The 21,347-nt window shown below is 47.8% G+C and overlaps 1 protein-coding gene across 7 annotated transcripts in view; it reads left to right on the top strand.

Moving 5' to 3' along the window:
- PARP11 (poly(ADP-ribose) polymerase family member 11) overlaps positions 1-21,347 on the top strand; it is a 152,293-nt gene that overhangs the window by 109,708 nt on the left and 21,238 nt on the right. The window lies entirely within an intron of this gene.

Here is a 21,347-nt window from a genome sequence, read left to right as displayed (position 1 = left end):
AGAGACATCCCCATAGAAGCCAGAAGATGTGGTTAGTGTTTGTACCATGAAATGTCTGCGTGTTCTGAGGTGGGCTAAAGGACAGTTGCTTTTCTTCCCTATTAAATAGGTGGTTAGACTCAGACATAAGGGTGCAGGAAGCAGAACGGTGTCAGAGACAAAGATGACTGCATGGAGTTTGGTGAGAAACTATCCCCAAAGCAGCAATTTTTTGGATGAGTCTCAGCCTTTCTGAGCCTCTGTTATTCCAACTGCGAAGTGATACAATTAACAATAACAAAAATTTGATAAGAGCAAATACATTTGACATTTTTAATGCACCTGCTACTATTCTAAGCCCTTTAAAGATACACATTTATTTAGATTCATAGAACACCCCATGATGCAGGAGCTGTTACTATCTACATTGTACTGAGAAATGTGGAGAAAGTTCCAGTAACTTGCCAAGGATGTAGCTGGCAAGTTGGAACACTGAGATTTGAACCCAGGGCTCTGGCCTCCAGAGTCTGTGCACTAACCACTATAATACCTCTGAGACTGTGAGGGGCAAATGAGTGACAACACATTGCTTTGGAAGTGAAAGGCGATCTAAACATGCAAGTATTAACAGTATTTAAAAAAAAACAATAACAATGGTAGGTCCCTCTGATGCTTCTGACTTTATTTCTCTGGTCACAGTTTTCGCCTCTGTAAAATGGGTGGGCAGGCTTTGCATTGGATAATCTCTGAGGTCCCTTCCACTTCTCGGATTCTGGTAATGAAAGGTCCTTCTTTCCTCACATAGGGCTGAGAGAAGGGCAAGCCACCGGCTTGCAGAACTTGGAGGCTGATACAGGGAAGCCTACCCAGGACAGAGCTGGAAAAGCCAAGGCACACAGTGGGGACACACCAGAGGGCAGGCCTCAGAGCCCCTGACAGCCTTCTGAAACTCTGGTGGCATGGAGGGAGGTTGTGGGCTAGTGGCTGGCTGGGCTACAAGGAGAAGAAAGGACTCCACAGAGCAATTTATAACAGCTGCTCAGTAAGTGCTCATTTGTTTCTCTCCACCTTGGAATAGGGCTTAGTGTGTGTGAGAGGGGGATGCTACATAAACCAGCCCTAGAACGATGGGCTTACCAGAAAGAACTGGGGCACTCTGCAGGGGCAGTGTCTGGGGAAGGGTTCTCCAAAACAGGTGACATTTCAGAGGGGCCTGGATGGATGAGTAGGATTTCAACAGGCAGAGATGAAAGGGGAGGGTGCTCCAGGCACAAAGCAAGAACTCCCCGCAGCCGTGAAGAACAGCTGGTGTTTGGCAACAGCCAGTGTGTCCAGAGCAAGTGTTGTGTGTGTGTGTGAGGGAGAGAGGGTGAGGCTGGGAAATCAGGTTGTGGCCACAGTGGGCAGGGTGGGCCTTGCCTTGTGCACTAGGCTGAGGGGTTATCCCGCGGCCTGAACACCTTGGGAGGCCTTTGAAGATTTACTTAGTGCTTTATTAACAAATACGTATTGGGCTTTGGGTTTTTGGTGTTTTGTTTTGTTTTTTAACGATTCATGCCCACAGTAGAATAGACAGAAGGGTCAGAAAAGTATAAAGAATAAGATCCCCTTTTAGTTTCTGTTCCCAGAGATAACAGCTGGAGTGACGCCAGGCCGTTGGCGGGTTTTCGGGGTGCACTCCTAGACACCACCTCTCCAGCGAGTCAGCAAGGGCCGGACTGATGCCCCTCCTTGGGAACCTGAATCGGGGCAAGGAGCCTAGGGGGCCTAGGGGGCAGAGGGGCCGGGGAAGCCCGACCAGTCAGGCAGGCTAAATCGGCAGGGGCCCCGCCCTCGTCACCCAGGCTCCCTGGCAGTCTCAGGTCGCGCCTGCCGGCCCGGACCCCGCCGCTCGGCGCGCGCACGTCCAGGAGGGCGCCCAGGGGGCGCCGCTTCCCCTTGAGCTCCGCTGGGGGGCTGGTCCAGCGCGCGGACCGGGGCGGAAAGAGTCGGGCGGAGCGGGCGGCGGGGCAGGCGGCTGCTTGACAGCCGTGAGCCGAGCGGGCGCGCGGGCAGGTCCACGGGAAGCGTACACGCTCAAGGTAATGTGGAGGAAGGTTGAGGGTTGAGGGTTGAGGGTGGGCACCCGGGGCGCGGCGCTTCCTGCCTGCTTCTCCGGCTGCGAAGTGTGAGCGCGTGTGTGCAGCACATGGAGTTCGCAGAGGGCCTGGCTGGAGGCTGTGTGCCCTTGGGTGGGAACAGCTGGCTCCCCTGCCATCCCCAGGCCTGGCCTGGCCCTTGCTCCCCTCCCTGTCACTCGGTAACGGGACTGGAGGGGAGCCGAGAAGCCCTAGGGCTTTGGTCAGGAAGGGACCTTAGGAACCCTCCAGCCTCATCCAGTCTCTTCATTTCACAGATGAGGAAACTGAGGCTCAGAAGAGTAAAGTGACTTGACCAGGGTCTCAGGCCTAAGAACCAAAACTCCTGCCTTGCAGGTCAATGCTACTAGGAGCCCTGGCCACGCAGGCAGCACCCACAACTCTTGCCATGTGTAGAAACAAAGAACCGAGACAGACAGAAAGACACAGAGAGAGAGAACCTCCCAGAGTAAAGGCAGGAGGTCAGGAAGTGGGCGGCTGCTGAGGCTTGGCTTCCGCCCTGGCCCCAGCGTGTGCTGGTCTGGCTGTGTGGCTCAGCGGCCCTGTGCTGACTCTGCCCGTGTGTGTGTGTGTGTGTGTGTGTACACGCGCCCGTGCGTGCTCGTGGTGTGTGTGTGTGTGTGTGTATGTGCACCCATGCATGCACTGGATACAGCAAATGTGCCCTGCCACTTGGGAAAGCCCTCTGAGTTCATTTATCTGTTTACAAGGTGTGTTTGGGAACTTGCCCTGTTTGCCTCTGTGGAGGACACCAGGAGTCTCAGAGGAATTCCTTCCGTGTGACTCTAGAGGACAGAAAGGGTCAATCCGTGGGAGTCCCCAGGGTGGTCAGAGGTCAGGAGGAAGAACCTAACTCGTGAGTTGGTGAGTTCCTTGTCTCTGGAAGAAAACAGCATGTACCGAAGAGTCTTTTTATCAAGGATGTGGGCATAGGGATATGAAATCAGGGCAGCTTGCTCCACGTGGAATCAGCATTTTTGTTGGAGGGTCCAGGGTTCATGCCCCTTTTCAGGTGAAATTAACATGCACAACCTTATGGGATAGTATTTGTCTATAAGAGCAACTTTATGCATAGTTTTTGAGTAATAAGTGAGGGGCTTCATGTATGGCTTCCGAGGTCCTGTCACCTCTCGGTTCTATACTATAAAGTATGTAGAGGGAGTTTGGAGGAAGGAGGTTACTTCTGGAAGGAGTGACTAGCAGAGGGCGTCCTGGAGGTGGCACTGAGGCCAGGCCTTGAACAGGAGTCTGGGTCTGGTCATCTTGGGGAAGGACGGCTGAGCAAAGCCGTGAAGGTGGGATGTACCTGAGGAGCGAGGAAGAATGTGGTGGACGATCCGGTAAGGAGTGCTGCCTGGGAGAGATGGCAGAGGCTTGGAGTGTTCGCCTCGTTATTAAGCCTAGGGATGTTTTGATGGTTTCTAAGAAGGGAAGTAGTGCTTCTGGAGCTGGGTTCAGAAGAACATGTCATCTGCAGCTGGGTATGGGATGCACTGCAGTGGAGGAAGCTTTGGGAACAGAACCTGGGAAGAAGCCCATTGCAGTGACCATGAGGGGTTGAACAGGGCTGGTGGGAATGGACAGGAAGGGGCTAAAAGTCTTGGGGGTGGGGGAAAAGTCATCTGCTATGTGCCAGGGCCTGTGGTAGGAGATTTTCATGTTTAATCTGATTTAATCCTCCTGACAACCTCATGAGGAGATTGCTATGATCGTTCCATATCGTAGAGGAGGAAACTGAGAGAGAGGTTAAGTGGTTTATCCAAGGTCATATAGCAAATAAGTGGTGGGATGGGGATTTTAACCCAGAGAACAATGGAGTAGATGCAATCTGGTAGCTGAATAAATGTCAGGGACTAGAGCAGCAGAGACCAAGATGATGGCGATTTGGATTCCAGAGTTGGAGTGGTTGGTAATGCCACTGATGGAGATGGAATCCCAGGTGTGGGGAGTGACTGGAGATGTGTCAGCCTGTGGTGAGCCTGCAGAAGGCAGGCCCCAGCACTGTGACAGTGGCCACAGTAGCCATCCATTCTGCCTTGGGGCTCCTTGCCGCAATAATTTGCTGAACCTGTTGTAGGGAAGGAGGGTTGAACCTGCAAGCTGCCTGGGTACTGGCAAGGCAGCTGAGAGAAGTTAGGCTGGAGGAGAGCTAGTGAGGGATTCCTCAGGGACTGGCTAATCACCCACTGAGTTCACATCACTCTTGCTTTTCTTTCACACAAAATAATGTCTATTCTGTTGCAATGCACAGAGGACTCAGGCACTTGCCGTGATACTTTAGGTGAGAATTAGTTCAGATTTTATATTTTCCAAGGCCCTGGTTCCCTCCTGTGTTCCCCTAGAGAAGACCTAAAAGATGCAATTGCCAATATTGCAGAATATTGCAGAATTCAGGATCCTAAGAGCAGGTCCAGGGCCTTTTACAATGTCATAGAATCATGGTGTTCTAGAGACAAGTCTGCTCTATTTTACAGATGGAGAAACTGAGTCTTTGCGAAATCATGGTCCTTTGTCAGCTGTTAGTGAGTGGCAGAAATGGGCCCAGGCCCTTGGGCTCCAGAGGTTTTGCTTTCTCCACTGACACACACGGAGGCTGCTGTCTTGCAGAGGAGCGTCCAGGGTTTCCTATAAAATAGCCCTGGGGGCCGGGCGTGGAGGCTGGGTGGGTCACCAGAGGTCAGAAGTTCAAGACCAGCCTGGCCAACATGGTGAAACCTCATTTCTACTAAAAATACAAAAATCAGCTGGGCATGGTGGCAGGCACCTGTAAGCCCAGCTATTCAGAAGGCCAAGGCAGGAGAATTGGTTGAACCTGGGAGGCAGAAGTTGCAGTGAGCTGAGATCGTGCCATTGCACTCCAGCCTGAGTGACAACAGCAAGACTCCATCTCAAAATAATAATAATAATAATAATAATAATAAATTTTTTTAAAGCCCAGGGGACAGTTTTATAGACAGGTCGATGGACCATTTCAAACTGGTACACTTTTCGTTCCTACCAACACAACACACACACGCAAAGAAACAGCAACAACAACAAAAACCAGCGCATTGTTCCACTCATCCATCTGTTGGTCATTTCTTTGCCTTTTCAAATTGCTTCCCTTCCTCTGAGAGAAATTTGATAAGGTACAGTTTAGTTAGAGCTGTAAAGGGTTCCATCCAAGTACAGGGTCAGGGGGAGGTCCCAATAAAGCCAGACGGTACCTGTGTGCACCACCAGAATCCTAAGGCACGGACAGGGAAGCAGGAAAGGAGAGGATGGCTGTAAGGATCGAGGAAGGAGGAGAGACAAAGTGCAGAGAAAAAGGAAAAGAGGAAAAGCTGAGTTTGTGCAGCAGACACGTCAGTGGCATGGGCAGAGCCTACTTGGGGACCTATATTTTGGGAACCTGGCTCCCCAGTACTCAGAGGCAGCATGAAGCAGGGAGATAACCGAGTGGACATGAAGAAGCCAAAGGGAGTCACTCTTACAATACATCATCCAACCTCGGGCACTGCCAGGAGTGAAAGGGGGAATATTCATAGCAATGCTGGGACCACAAGCATAGCCAGGATGTCCCAGGCAAACTGGTCACCTTCACAATAGCAATGCACAGAAAGTTCCAGGCACAGCCCAAGGGCTGTCCATGTATTCCCTTGTGGAAGCCTCACCACAACCTAATTGGCTAGGCGCTGCCATCATGCCCATTTTATAGAGAAGGTAACTGAGGAAGAGAGAGGCACAGTATCGTGTCTGTGGTCACACAGGCAGTACACGGTTGAGGCAGGATTTGAACTCAGGCCGCTTGGCTATTTCAGAGCCTGCACCATAAGCGTCATGCTCCACTGGCTCTCTACTCACCAACAGCATCCACACGAAGAGACCCCCTTCCCCTCACAGGACTCAGCAGAGGGACCTTTGGGGTCTGTTTCCCCTCACAGCTGCTCTAACTGGTCAGGTTAGCATGATGTCATCCAGATGACATAAACAAGTTTGCGGTCAGGCTGAGGTGAAGGGGAGGACAACCTTCAGTCGGGTTTGTCCTCTACAGGCTCCACACCTTGGACACAGTGCTGAGTCTTGGCCTCAGGTCTTGGAGTTCTCAGTCATCCTTGCCTTGTAACTGCTCTGCCCTTTCACTGAAGGCTGAGTTAGATACAGGAAGGACTTCCTGAAGTTCAGTGTTAGGGACGGGTTCCTCTAGGACCTCATCTACCAGGGGCAACTAGAGGATGCCACCCTGTGATGACAAAGTTATCTCCAGGGCCTCTCCCAGCTTGAGGGCTATAGAATTTTCTTTTGTGACAGATTCTTCAGGAGACAGTGCATGCCCCTCGTCGGTGTGTTTTGGCTCCCAGCCCTGGCTTTCTCAGAATGCCAGCAGGACACTTTCTTCCCTTGTCTGTTGACACATCCTGGGTGGGGCTGGCCAAGGGAGGCATTTATAGGGCAGCAGGCTCTATGGGGGTGGAGTCTGACTCTGGGTGATGCTCCACGTGTTTCTAGAAGATGCAGGGAGGTAGGAGCAGGCAAGTTTCCCCTGTGGTTCAGATTCCAGGGGCCTGTGTCCCCACTCCATCTGTGCTGAAGCTCCCTCATTCACACAATAGAGTTGCTCTGCCTGGGGGTGGACAAATGTGAGGCTGGGCCTGAGAACTTGTGGGAAAGTGGAAACCGCGTTTTACCCCAGCAAATTCCAGCAGTGAGGTTGGATACGCTTAACACCCAGCCCTGTGCTTGTGGTGTACCCCTGAGCCTGTGGAACTCTGCCCTTCTGGGCTTAGTTAGAGGGAAAGTGAGAAGGGCGAGACATAGCACACATGCGACAGGTGCACCAGGACAAGCTGGAACCAGTGGGTGTGGCTGCCCTCCTCCCAGAACCTTCACTTGTATTTCTGGCCAGACAGCTTCCTTTTCTCCCTTTTTAACTCACAGCAGCACCAGGGGCCGTGGGAGGTTAGCTACAATGACCCAATTACCAGTGCAGACAAGAGGAAAATCTCCTATTACCTGGGAGATTGGTTTATTTTCACTTTATTTACTTTAGAGATTGCTCAGCATTGAGCTCCGGGATTTGCAGTCTGTTAGAGTTCTCTTGGTAAATGCATGGAGCTTTGCCACATTGTCCACTGCACATAACCACATACCTTCACCTGCTGGGATAGAGGGTTGGATTGGTGCGGATGCGGGAGGGAGGCCAACTTCCTGCAGCCCCACTTTGACCAAACATGGAACTCCAGGGACCTTCTTTCCACTGCACCTCAAGGTTGATGCACAGAAATACACTAGGCATGGCTGAGAGTTTGGTATAAATGAACTCATCTTTATAACAGATTTAGGAAATAGGCACTGTTATCATTCTCCCCGTTTGATAGATGAGGAAGCCAAGTTGCGAGAGGCTGAGTAACTTTTCCAAGGTCACACAGCTGATAAGAGGCTGAGCTGGGATTTGAATCCAGGCAGTCTGGCTCTAGGGCCAAGTCCTCAACCATTCCACAGCCTGCTATCTCTGAAAGCTTAGTGCAGAGCCTGAGTTCTGACTCTAACCAGTCATGTGTCTTTGGGATTAGCCCTCTAAACCTGAGTTTCTTTTCTCTTCATTGAAGTGGGAATACAGGAGTTACCTGTTGATCCATGTCAGGTGAATTAAGGGATGTGAGGAAGCACATGGTCCATGCACACATGACCCCATGGATCATGGTAGCATTACCTCTTTTGAGAGCTTGTGGTTGAGTTCCATGCTAAGGGTTCCATGCTACTCCTCCCCTTGTTGGTACTTCTCAACCAACTTGTTGAGATGTACTCCTCCCCTTGTTGGTCCTTCACAACTTGTGCTTGTCTTGGACTGAAATTCCCTAGGAGGCAGAGGCAGAGTCTCTCACCTAATTAGCTTCTATGTGTGCTAAGTCCCTGATGTGCCAGCAAAGGCCCCTGCAGGGTGTCTGGTCTAAGAAGAGAGGGGTGGTCCCTGCAGCAGGCATGCACAGTCCCTTTGGGGGGATGTGTTTTTTCAAAATAACACAGACTGAGTGGCTTGGACAACCGAAATTTATTTTCTCACAGTTCTAGAAGCTGGACGTCTAAGATCATGGTGTCAGTTTGGTGGGTAGAGGTTCTCTCCTTGGCTTGCAGAAAGCCACTTTCTTTTTGTGTCCTGACATGGCAGGAAGAGGGAGAGAATGGGAGTGGAAGAAGGGAGAGGGAGAGCGGAGGGAGAAGGGCAGGGGAGAGGGAGGAGAGAGAGATTGGTGGTAGGGGAGAGAGCAAGAGAGAGAGAGAGAACTCTCTGGTGTCTCTTCTTATAAGGGCACTAATCCCATCATGAGAACCCCACCCTCATGACCTCATCTAAACCTAATCACCTCCTAAAAGCCTTACCTCCAAATACCATCACATTGGAGGCTAGGGCTTCAACATATGAATTGTTGGGGGGACATAATTTAGCTCATCACAGGGGATGATATAAAAAATAACCAATGATGTTAGTGTTTATAGGCAAGTAAGTAAGATATATTTTTCATGGCTTTAGAGAGGAGGTAAGATTTGAGCTGCACCTAGAAGTACAGCCCAGGCTGGGAAGCATTTACAGCGCAGGGCCCTGAGGCACAGGAACACACCCCCTCGGCAGGGCCATGCCCTTCTGAAGACATGAATGGGGTCAGGGAGGTCGGGGGAAGGAGATGAGAGACACTGGCCAGAGAGACACCTCCTACCTTCAGCCAGGTTTCGTTTTTCTGTGGGGAAGGAGATGATTTGTCAAGGATATGATTTCTTTTTTCCTTTCTTTCTCTTCTCTTTCTTTTTTTTTTTTTTTTTTTTTTTTGTTCTTGTTGCCCAGGCTGGAGTGCAACGGCGTGATCTTGGTTCACTCCTACCTACCTACACCTCCCCGGTTCAAGCGATTCTCCTGCCTCAGCCTTCCAAGTAGCTGGGATTACAGGCATGCACCACCATGCCCAGCTAATTTTTGTATTTTTAGTAGAGACGGGGTTTCTCCATGTTGGTCAGGCTGGTCTCAAACTCCCAACCTCAAATGATCCGCCCGCCTTAGCCTCTCAAAGGGCTGGGATTACAGGCGTGAGCCACCGCACCTGGCCCAAAGCTACTATTTCTTAACCTGAGCAGGGCTGAAATTTTAGAGGCTTTCTTCCCAAGGCAAGTTTTCTGAGCCAGACAGCAGCAGCACCACCATCCCCAGAGGAGGACGCGGTGGGAGTGAGGGTAGGAGAAGTTCTTGGAAGTTCATTTCTGTGGGTAGCGTCATCTGAATCATGGTCAGGAATTGCCATTGGGGAGATACCATCAGGAATAACAAATTGTTCAGCAGAAGAACTTCTAGATCTTTCAGTGGTGTCATGGCCTGCAGTGGCTTTTAGGTTTTTGGGTCTTCTGGGAGTTTGGATTGAACAGACACCCCGAATACAGATCATCCACAGGACAGAGATGTTGACTCACAGGGCCTTTGGTGTGGCATCTGGGTGCATGGACACTGCCTTCCCTACAGAATCCCACAGAGGGAAGGCCATCCAACTCTTCTTTATGTTATTTTTACTGTACTGTCTTCAGTGGGCAGAGAGTTGAGATTTAGGGTTTTTTCTTTGTTTGCTTTTGGATCTTCACTTTTTTATTGGGATAAAATATACATAACATAAAATGTACCATTTTAACCATTTTAAGTGTGCTGTGCAATGGCAGTAAGTATATTCACATTGCGAATTGTTTCATCTTCTCAAACTGACAGGGTTTGAGAAGGTTTGGTTTTAACTGTGGCTGCAGGAAGTCATACAGTGATACTGTCTCAGCTCCTTCTCTGTACAATGGCCTCACCATCAGATGTCCTGTTGACTTTTGTAATCTTTCTGCTGCCGTTTCTCTCTTATTCCTTTCTATTTGTTTGGGTTTTTAAAAAAATTACCTGCTTCAATCAAAAGCGCTTCCGTGAGACTGCCCTCCTGTGGGCTGAGAACTGTGTGCAGAACCTTGTATATTTCTCCCCAGGGTCCTATAAGGTAGTACAATCACCCACCCTTTCCAGATGAGGAAACCGAGCGCCTCAGATGTCAGTAACATACCCGAGGCGGTGTAATTTCAGAGCTGGGACTCGATTCTGGACTCTCTGATTCTTCCTGCTTCATCTAGACAGGGGTGTCATTGTACAGAGTCAAGCACAGCTTCCCTGCCTGAGCACATTAGTGTCTACTTGAGAAGGTTTCTAGAATCTGCACGGATCTGGGTTTGTATTATGTGAACCATGTTCCATTAGGATTCTTAACTGGGACCTTTAGCCAAAAAAGATTCACTTAAAAATAGCTTCATTACCTACCATAGATAAACTGCTAATGGAATTTACCAAACGGTTAAATTAAGCTTTTCAACGAATTACACACACACTATAAAAGTGTGAGTTTAGCTTTGACTGCGATTCCTCCCAAGGCGGAGAATTCGTGCACCTTCTCTGGCTAGCAGGGGTTTAGTCACCATCTCAGCTCCTGTTCTGGGTCGTGATCTGTTTAGCTTTTCTGTCCCCTCTCGGTATCTCACCGCAGCTTGATTCTGCGTTTCCTCAGGACACAGTTTGTTCCTGGGCCGTGGTTGTCCTGGCCACAGATACTACGGAGCGTATTTGCCGTTTCCTCAGCGAGCATCTGACACATCTGCGACGTGTCCTCTGGCACATTTCCTATGGCTTGTCATTTCCCTCCCCATGGACTGCAAGCGCCTACTGTGTGTCTCAGAACTCAGATTTCTGGGTTCAACTTTCTTTAGGGCACAGGGTTCTGATGTGGCTTCACTCTCGGAACGAAGTCAGCTGGGGAAGCAGCAAGGCGTTCAACAAACTTCTGCGTGGGCTGCGTGCTTCATAAGAAGATAATTTGTCAAATGCCTGCCATGTGCCAGACATTTTCTCATACAGGTCTTACCATGTCCTTTTTACAATTGAGGAAACTGAGACTCAGAGAGGCTCAACAACTTGTGTGGGTTCACACCAGACACCTAGTCCTAGTTTAGACACCTGCGCCATGGACACCTCCCCCAGGCTGTTGATCCCCCTGTGCCTGACTGGCTTCCTACAAAGGGCTGACCCTTTGGGTTGCAGGGTCTGCTTGATGACAGAGCTCTCTTCACATGCCTGTAAAATGGGAGCCAGAAGCTGCCGATGCCATGTCAGGTGAGCCGCCCCGGGCACAGGCCATCCAGAAATATAGGCATGGAAAAGGCCGGTTTAAAAATCTGTTGTAGTACTTCTTTTTAAGGAATGCATTTTTAGTCCATTGAACTGCAGCTTGAACCAAACCAGAGCCACAAAAAGGAACTGCCAGGTAAAATGAGTGTCAATGAAAAAAGAAAAATTACTCGGCTTCCATTCCGTAGGCACACATTACAAACTAAACGTATTTTAAAAAAATGTACAAGCCCTGTTTACAGAAGTTTGAAATAGAATGAAAAGTTCTAATTTGTACTCAATAGCAGTTAGATTATAACACACACCACATCTGGATTTTCTGACACTTTAGGGGTTACATTGTTGTGATTTAATGCCAATAAAACAAAAGACAAAATGGATCAATATGTACTTATTGAACACCTGCTGTATGAAGTGCTTTGTACAAGAAAAAGGGACACAATATTTCTTTTGACCAGACACAAGTGCAGAGAGAGGTGACCTCCCCAGATAGCATGTGTAACTTTTGCCAAGGAGATGGGACAGAATGAACGTGCTCTAGAACGAAACTGGGCCTTGGAGAGGCCTTAGCCAAGTAGGTGGGAACTGAGCTTTGTCTTCAACGATGGTAGAATTCAGCAGGTAAGTGGTGGCAGGAAGTCCTGGGAGGACTGTTCCGTGAGTGTCCTTCTGTCCATCTTAATAGACATGTCTGAGGGCCATTCTTAGGGAAATTAAGCCAGTGACGTTCTGCCCAGGCTGTAGAATGTGCCTACCTATATTTGTAAGGGTCGCACTCTCCTGCTGGCCTTCACTGACGAGTTTATAATCTAGAAGGAGGTGAGATTTCTCCCAGCAGGGAGCCAGGATTCGATTCTGGACTTTCTGATCCTTCCTCCTTCGTCTAGACAGGGATATTGTCATATAGAACCTAGCACAGCTGGCCCTGCCTCTGCATGTACTCTGGAAGGTTTCTAGAATCAGCACGGATTTGGGCATGTTTGATGTGGACTATGTCCCGTTAGGATGGAGATGGTATTCAGCACCCTGTAGAAGGTGCCAGAGAGCTATCGAGTGGAAGAAGATGGGACCACCCTCAGAGACTCTCCCTCTCCTTATACAGTTATCCACCAGGAAAAGCCAGCCAAAGCAGAATGAGAGATGCCCAGATGGTAACTCTTTTACCAATAGGCCCACTATTGAGTTCTTCCATGCCTGCCGCCTGATTTCTTTTCAGTCCTGGTTATAGAGCCGAAGGCAGCTGTTCACAATTTGGCCATGTCCTAGGCCTGGGTAACAGCGGTTAGTCCAGCCCTCCCTGTCCCAGCCCCACATGTGCGTTCAAGCCCAGCAGCCGCACAGCCTCTGTCTGCAACCTGTGAAGTGGCTGGGCCGTCTCAGAGGTGTCTTAGAGAGAGATGTTAACTAGCAGAGTGACAGTCATGTCTCAGAGGTGCTTTAGAGAGAGATGTTAACTAGCAGAGTGACAGTCACGGGTGACTGTCTTGCCCTCACTGAGAGGATGCAGGATACATGTGCCCGCTTCATTGCAGCAGGCAGTTCGCCTGTGAACTCCAGGCTGATTGGGCCTCACTGGAGCTCCTGAGGGTGTGTGTTCTTTTTGTGAACTAAGATGTAAGTTGAGTGACTAAGCCATGTCTCCCATCGTCCTGCCCTGTCCCGTTCGGAGTGCAAATGCCCACGTGGTGTGACTCCTAATGCTGTTCTTTTAGGACCTGGTCCACAGAAGCTGGGAGCGGGCAGACAGGAACGTCAGAAAGCTCAGGTGGAGAAGCTGTGCCAGGCGGCAGCATCTGGTGTGAGGGAGGAAGAGCGTGGTTTATGTTCCGCTTCACCACTTGCTCTGTGGGCCTCAGTTGCCTCACCCAGAAAAGAGCTGCCGTTCGTGTCCCTGAGGGAATTGATAAGGATGGAATTACACAGTGAGAATAGGAAAGTCCTTCATGAACATAAAGCCTTTGAAATGGAGGTTGCTTATTTTTGTACAGTGAAGTAGTTTCCATTCATTTATCAGTTTGGCCTAAATTAACCTTTGCTGCTTCTGTCATTATAATAGATCCATTTAGCGTTGGCTCAGTCATCAATGATTCTTATCAAAAGGGTAAACTGCACAGTCCAGTTAGGTGGCTGAAGCTCAGCCAGTGCCCCATGGTCCAGAGCTCTCCAGCCTGTCCCATCAAGATCCTCAGGAGGGAGTAGGAAGGGGTCCAGGCTGACTGGGGCCCTCGGAAGTCGGCTATGTTTCCAACCAAAACAGCATGGAGACGCCCCTGAAGCAGAGTGGGAACCAAAGCCTACAGAAAGTGGAAAATGGAAAAATGAGGCTTTGTTACTTTTTAAGAAAGTCATTCTGGGTGTGTCCTGCTATCTGGAGCTTCTGCCCTCCCTTTGCAAATATTTGCCTAGGGATGTAGAGGGTGGAGGCAACCATGGAGAATAAAGGAAGAAGGAGGGTGGGTGTTCTTGAGTACATATGTGTGGTCAGACAGCTGTCAACTTCAACTTGATGTAAATTCAAGTCACCTCTCACTGAGAGCCTACCATGTGCAAAGCTCTGCACTGCAAGCTAGTACAATTATTATTTTCCTTAGCTTAAAGGTGAGGAAACTGAGGCTTATAAAGTAGCTAAGCAACTTGTGCGAGGTCACATGGCTAGTAAGTATAGAACCAGAATTCAAATCCAGACGCTTGACTGCAGAGCCCACTCAATAACCATAATGGGTTAACTTACGTACACGGAGATGATCTCTCTGTTGGTGAAGGTGTTTGCAATTCACACAGCAACCCACAGACTCTGCTTTCAAATCTGGACAGCAATGCAGTAAGGTATTCGTACTGAGTATTATACACTTGGCTAAGCATATTAAATAAAATTATGACTGTGGAGGCACTTAGTACATTGTAAAATGCTCTACAAATATGATATAATTATTGTCTCATAACTAAAATAAGGGGTTAAGTGGCTTGCCCAAGGACATGTAAGTTGCAAATGCCGAGTGAGGACGCCACCCCGGGACCTGGAGCTTAGAACTTCAGCACCGGTGCTTGTTGTTTTCTTGACACCATCAAGGAAAGATTCACTCTGACTTTATCTGTTTCTCCCAAAGTGTTGTCAAATAAAAATTGGGCAGAGACCCTAAAGAAGAATAAGCTAACTTTTCTTCGCTACCTTTTATTCACTTGGGCTTTCCTCTCCTTTTTGAGTCCCCAGTGAAACTGAGAGTAGGGTCGTGGAAGAAGCTGGGGGATTCTCCAGCATGGGGGTTAGGGTGGCAGAAGCTGCAGAGGGATCATTTGTGTGTCGCCATCTCCTAGTTGAAAGGAGAGCCCTGGGCAAGGATGTGAGGAAAGAGGATGGGCAGGATATGTCGTTTTGCACTATAGATGGACCAGCATGTATTTTATAACCTCATAACACTGTGACCACAAATTATTTTAAAATTGTGAGTTCATCTAGAACCTGGGGTGTATCCCTGGGGCTTGTGTGTATGCAGGCTATATATATATATATATATATATATATATTTTTTTTTTTTTTTTTTTTTTTTTTTTTTTTTTGAGTCGGAGTCTTGCTGTGTTGCCAGGCTGGAGTGCAGTGGTGCGATCTCGGCTCACTGCAACCTCCAGTTCCCTGGTTCAAGCGATTCTCCTGCCTCAGCCTCCTGAGTAGCTGGGGTTACAGGTATGCACCACCACACGGCTAATTTTTGTATTTATAATAGAGACAGGGTTTCACCATGTTGACCAGGCTGGTCTCAATCTCCTGACCTTGTGATCCACCCACCTCAACCTCCCAAAGTACTAGGATTACAGGCATGAGCCACCGCGCCCAGCCAAAATTTCTTAAATAAAGAAATCATAAATATTTTGTTCAAAAGATCTTAGGCTTGATACTGGAAAGATGAAAATAACTGCTGAACACAGTTCATATTTGTACAATTTGAAACAGTGCCAGAATTTTATCTTAGAACTGAAGCAAAGGGAGTCGTTCTTTGTTACTAGCAATGTCTTATTTTTAAAATGTGCTCATTAATTTTAAAAGGGATAAGAAATTAACATTTATTTTGCACCTTCCAGATACAGAAACTATGCTGGAGCGTTCGTGGGTATTTGCTCATTTATTCCTCAAAAAAATGTTTGTATAAGTGACACTGTTAGATGAATTTTTAAGATGAAGAAATCAAGACTCTGAGAGATTGAGTAATTGATTCAAGTTTCTCAGATAGCAAGAGATGGCAGCAAGATGCCAGTATAAGCATGCCTGACTACCAATCTGTAATTTTTTCAGCAACCCACTGAGAAACCATTTTCAGTTTCTTTGTTTTTCATTTCTTCCCTAATCTCAGATCTTTCACCTAGATTCTGTCTTTTTCTGTTTGAAGTCCGTCTTTTAAAATTTTTCATTTTCAGTGAGAATGAAAATGTGTGGCCGACCCCCAGGTGTTTTTTTTTTTTTTTTTTTTTTTGGTCATATAATGCCTTTATTTCTCTTATTCTTAAAGGATATCTTTTTAAGTATAGAATTCTCAGAAGACAGTCACCCGCTTTTACCATGTTGAAAGTATTTTACCACTGCCTTCTGTCTTGTTCGTCACTGATGAGAAATAACCTAACTGTTAATCCCTTGAAGGTAATTTCTCTTTTCTCTGTGCTGCTTTTAAGACACTCTCTTTGTCTTTGGTGGTCTAAAACCTCACTGAGATGTGTCTGCTTATGGATTTCTTTGTATTTATTCTTCTTGGGCTTCTTGAATATGTGTCTTGGTATTTTTCATCACTTCAGAAAATTCTTAGTCATTACCTGTTTAAATATTCTCTTCCTTCTCCTTCTGAAACTCCAAACAGATATGAGTTAGACTCTTTTTCATGTCTCTTAAGTTCTCTTTCATATTTTTCAGTGTCCTTGTCTTTTTGGGCTGCATTTTGGTTAATTTATTATTGACCCAGCTTCCAGTTTACTGTCTCTCTCTCAAACTGTATCTGATCTGCTCTTAAGTCTATCCACAGTTTGTCATTTCAATTATTTTTTTTTATTTTTAAACATTCTGTTTGGTTCATTCTTCAAAACTTCTTTGTTATTCCTCATGACTTTTTGTCTCTTGCACATATCTTCAAGCTTGGCTTTAATTTCTTTAGATACATTACAGTCATTTTTATAGTCAGCATCTGGATATTTATTATCTAAAGAAGCCCCTGGACAGTGAATTCCTTCCTTTCTTGTCAGTCCATCAATGCTTTTGGAAATTAGAAACAAATTACATAAAACTTTCTAGTAGCTTCTAGTGGCAAGGTCCATCTAGGTACTTAGCCTGCCATAATGATGAAAATAGAAATCTAGCATGTTGTTGGAAAATTGACAAAATTAGGAGAGGGAAAACTGACCAGATGGAGATCGGCATTAGGAGCCTAGAATTGCCCACATGTGCTGAATGCACTTTGTGAATGCCCTGAAGAGTGCATAGGGTGTTGTGATGAGAAGCCACTCGCCATGGGACTTGGCCAGCCTGGCACCCCACCCCATAGGACATGACACCAGAAGCAGTGTCACCAAACAAGATGAGGAAATTTCTAGGAGGCCTCTTTAGAAGACATCATTTTATCAATGAGAGGCTCTTTTAGGAGAGGAAGGCTTGGTGGGACTTGTCCTCTAGTTCTGATCTGAGCCCTGCAAAAGCCAGTAGGACCCGTTGCCTTGGAATTCAAAGGATATGTGTCCTTCCATCCCAGTGGCCCTGTGGGAGTATCCAAGAATAGATGTAGATGGGACCACACAGTCCATGCTGGCCTCCACTGCTCCTTCCCCCCACTTACTACATCCCGTTGGCCACCCAGTCCTCTTGATTCCACCTCTAAATAGCTCTAGAATCTCTTCACCTGTGCCTACTTCTGCTGCCATCGCCCTGGTCCAAGATGTTGCCATCTCTTGCCTGGGCTGTAATGATTCCCCAAACCAGCCTCCATGTATCCACTCCATGTCCCTCCTCTTCCAATTTCACTCCCCACAAGCAGCCTCCATGTATCCACTCCATGTCCCTCCTCTTCCAATTTCACTCCCCGTAACCAGCCTCCATGTATCCACTCCATGTCCCTCCTCTTCCAATTTCACTCCCCGTAACCAGCCTCCATGTATCCACTCCATGTCCCTCCTCTTCCAATTTCACTCCCCACAAGCAGCCTCCATGTATCCACTCCATGTCCCTCCTCTTCCAATTTCACTCCCCGTAACCAGCCTCCATGTATCCACTCCATGTCCCTCCTCTTCCAATTTCACTCCCCACAAGCAGCCTCCATGTATCCACTCCATGTCCCTCCTCTTCCAATTTCACTCCCCACAAGCAGCCTCCATGTATCCACTCCATGTCCCTCCTCTTCCAATTTCACTCCCCACAAGCAGCCTCCATGTATCCACTCCATGTCCCTCCTCTTCCAATTTCACTCCCCACAAGCAGCCTCCATGTATCCACTCCATGTCCCTCCTCTTCCAATTTCACTCCCCGTAACCAGCCTCCATGTATCCACTCCATGTCCCTCTTCTTCCAATTTCACTCCCCACAAGCAGCCAAAGTCATCTTTTAAAAAATGCAAATCAGATCATGTCTCTCCCAACCTTTTAGATTTTTAACTTTAATGATTTCCTATGGCTTGTTGGGATAAAGTCCCGAATCTCTAACCTGGCCCATCAAGTCCTACTCTTCAACCTCATCTCCTACCACTCTCTTCCACGTTAGCATTGTTCTCACCACCCTGGTTTCCTTCCGTTTCTTGAACACACAAAAAAACTTGTTCTACCTGAGGGTATTTATGCCTGCTGTCCCCTCTTCTTAACACGCTTCCCACCCACCTTTCCTTGGGTTGCTCCTATTCACCCCGTGGACCCCACATAAATGTAATTTCCTTTCTCTCGTCTTCTGTGTTGGTCCTGTTGCTTTGGGCTCCCGATAGCAAGCCCTTTGTATGTCTTCACGTCTTCATCAGAGCGCTTACCCCAACTGTGATCCATAGTCATTGTTGTAATTTCTGTCCACTTTCTCCCCTCTCCACTACCTGGTAAGGGCTGAGTTCATCACCCTATCGCAGCACAAAGCACAAAGCCTGGCACATGGTAGCTGTTGCTTATTGGAGAATGCATCTGTGAATGAATCTGGCTTCTACTTCCATCCTTCCACTGGGACTGCTATTACTGAGAGTTCACCCATGGCCTTCTCATTGATACGTCCAGGGTTTCTTCTCTGGAAAGTCTGACATGTCTACAACATTTGAACCTGCTGTCAACCTCTAGTTCTTTAAACGTTCTCCATCTTTTCTCATCCTTGGGTTTTGAGACAGCATTATTTCCTTTGCTTTCTCTCTGAGCACTGCTTCTGAGCCTCCTTGGCTGATGTGCTCTGAGTGTCCCTTAAATGTCAGTGTCCTGCATGATTCCAGCCGTCAGTTTTTTCTGCTCCCTCTGCACAGTCTGTGAGCAGCCTTAATTACGTCTGTGGCTTCAACCCTCATGTATTTCAACTGGCGAATCCCACACCTGTATGTCCAGCCCTGTCCCCACTCCTGCACACCAGATCTTTCTCTCACTGCATCCTAAATGCCTCCACTCCGATGTCCCACTGAAGCCTCAAGCTTAACGTTTCCAAGTGGAACTAATTCTCTTCCTTGCCAAACTTGTTCTTCCTGTAGAATTTCCTATCTGGCTAAATAATGTCACCCATCTACCTGACCTCTGAAGCTAGATGTCATGGAGTCATCCTAGATACCTCTGCCGGCCCAGTACCCATGTTCAACTGTCATCACTGTCTCTTGAATCTGTCCCTATCCCTCCTCTCTCTGCACTGCCACCACCTTAGTGCAGCCCCTGCTGTACTTGTTGGGGTCATGGCATCAACCTCTTACCTGGGCTCCCTCCTTCCATCTTCTTCCCCATCTAGCACTCATGCTAGAGATCTTGTCACAGAGAACAAAGCCTAATCAAGCCGCCTCCCTGCCTCACCCCACACCTCTCTCCCTCATGCCCATACGGTGAAGCCCATCCTCCTGAGGATGACGTGCAAGCTTCTTCACAGCTTCCTTGTCTTTCCCTCTGGCTTTTGCTTCTCTTTGCAGCATTCATGGTCCTCTGAGCATGCCATCCCTTCTCAGTTCAGGCTTATAGTGTCAAGCAGGGTTCTCAAACATCAGAATCACAAGGAAGGCCTGCTGTAAAAACATGATGCTGGGCCTTACCTGCAGAGGTTCTAACTCTGTGGGTCCGAGATGAGGCCCAGGATCTGAAGTGGTAACAAGTTTCCAGGGTCTGCAGGGGCTTCTCTTCTGGTGGCCACTGTGAGAACCACCAGTGTATCCTAAAAAGCATGTGAGCCTCGGAGCTCCACTGCCTGGGTCCAAATCCTGCCTCTGCTACCCACTTCCTATGTCACTTAACCTCTCCATGCCTCGGTTTACTTATCCATAAAATGGGACTAATCCTTGAACTACCTTACAGGCTTTGAAGGAGGATTAAATGGGTTAATACCCAGAAGACTTTCAAACACTGCCTGGGTCATTGTAAGTGTCAGGAACTGTTAGTTGCCACCATTGCTGGTTGTTATTTGTATTATTATTTACACAGTTGGTTGTGAATGTCTGCCTCCCTCTCTTTATTGCTTGCAGTTTTCTCGTCTCCTCTCAAGAATTCATTTCTTTTCTGAGGAGCGTTTTGCTAACACCCTCCCAGCCCCAGGCCTTCTGCACCCTTCTTTGTGCCCACACAGGCCCGCGTGCACCGTATCCTAGCATTTGCCGCCCTGCACTCGCCTCTTTCCCAGGAGTTGGGCTCACTTGCTGTGTCTCCGCAAGGCTTCATTTTCTTCCAGCTTCATTGAGGTGTAACTGAAAGATAAAATTCTATAAATTTAAGGTGTCCAATATGATGATTTGATAGGTGTGTGTGTTATGAAATGATACCCCAATCAAGTTGGTTAATATAGAATTCAAAGAGAAAAATTTTTTATAAAGCTAGTTAACACATTCATCACCCCACCTAGTTACCATTTTTGCGTATGTGGCAGGAGCATTTAAAATCTACCCTCTTAGCAAATTTCAAGTGTACAATACAGTATTAACTCAAGTCATCATGCTGTACATTAGATCTCTAGAACTTACCCACTTATCCACTTTATAACTGCAATTTTGTACCCTTGGACCAACATTTCCCCGTTCTCCCCACCTACAGCCCCTTGCAACCACCATTCTACTCTCTGTTTCTCTGAGTTGAATTGTTCTAGATTCCACATGTAAGTGAGATCATAAATTTGCCTTTCTCTGTCTGGCTTATCTCACTTAGCGTAATGCCCTCGAGGTTCAACGTTCACCCCTGTTGTTGCAAATGGTAGGATTTCCTTCTTTTTGTGGATAAATTATATTCTATTATGTATATACGCGTGCGCGCACACACACACACACATGCACACACCCTGCACAGCTTCTTTATCCATCTGTTGATGGACACCTGGGTTGTTTCCATGTCTTGGGGATTGTGAATACTGCCGCTGTGAACACGGGAGTGCGGGATCACTCTGAGCTACTGATCGTGTTTCCTTCAGACACATACCTAGAAGTGGGATTGTTGGATCATACGGTAGTTCTGTTTCTAGTTTTTTGAGGAACTTCCATGCCATTTTCCGTGTTTAGTCCCTGACTTCAATGTTGAGTCCTGGGAGCCCAGCAAAGTGTCTAGTACATCAGTGGGGGTAAAAAATGTTTCTTAATTAAATGATGGAGTTGGCATATGTTGCAGAATTTATTGAAAATACGGGCCGGGCGCGGTGGCTCACGCCTATAATCCCAGCACTTTGGGAGGCCGCGGCGGTCGGATCACAAGGTCAGGAGATCAAGACCTTCCTGGCTAACACGGTGAAACCCCGTCTCTACTAAAAATATAAAGAAATTAACCAGGTGTGGTGGCGGGCACCTGTAGTCCCAGCTACTCGGGAGGCCGAGGCAGGAGAATGGCGTGAACCTGGGAGGCGGAGCTTGCAGTGAGCTGAGATCGTGCCACTGCACTCCAGCCTGGGCGACAGAGCGAGACTCCGT

This window comes from Chlorocebus sabaeus, chromosome 11 (assembly GCF_047675955.1).
Source record: "Chlorocebus sabaeus isolate Y175 chromosome 11, mChlSab1.0.hap1, whole genome shotgun sequence".
Taxonomy (NCBI): Eukaryota; Metazoa; Chordata; class Mammalia; order Primates; family Cercopithecidae; genus Chlorocebus; species Chlorocebus sabaeus.
Note: the sequence above shows the minus strand (reverse complement) of the source record. Positions and strands in the feature narration are given on the sequence as shown.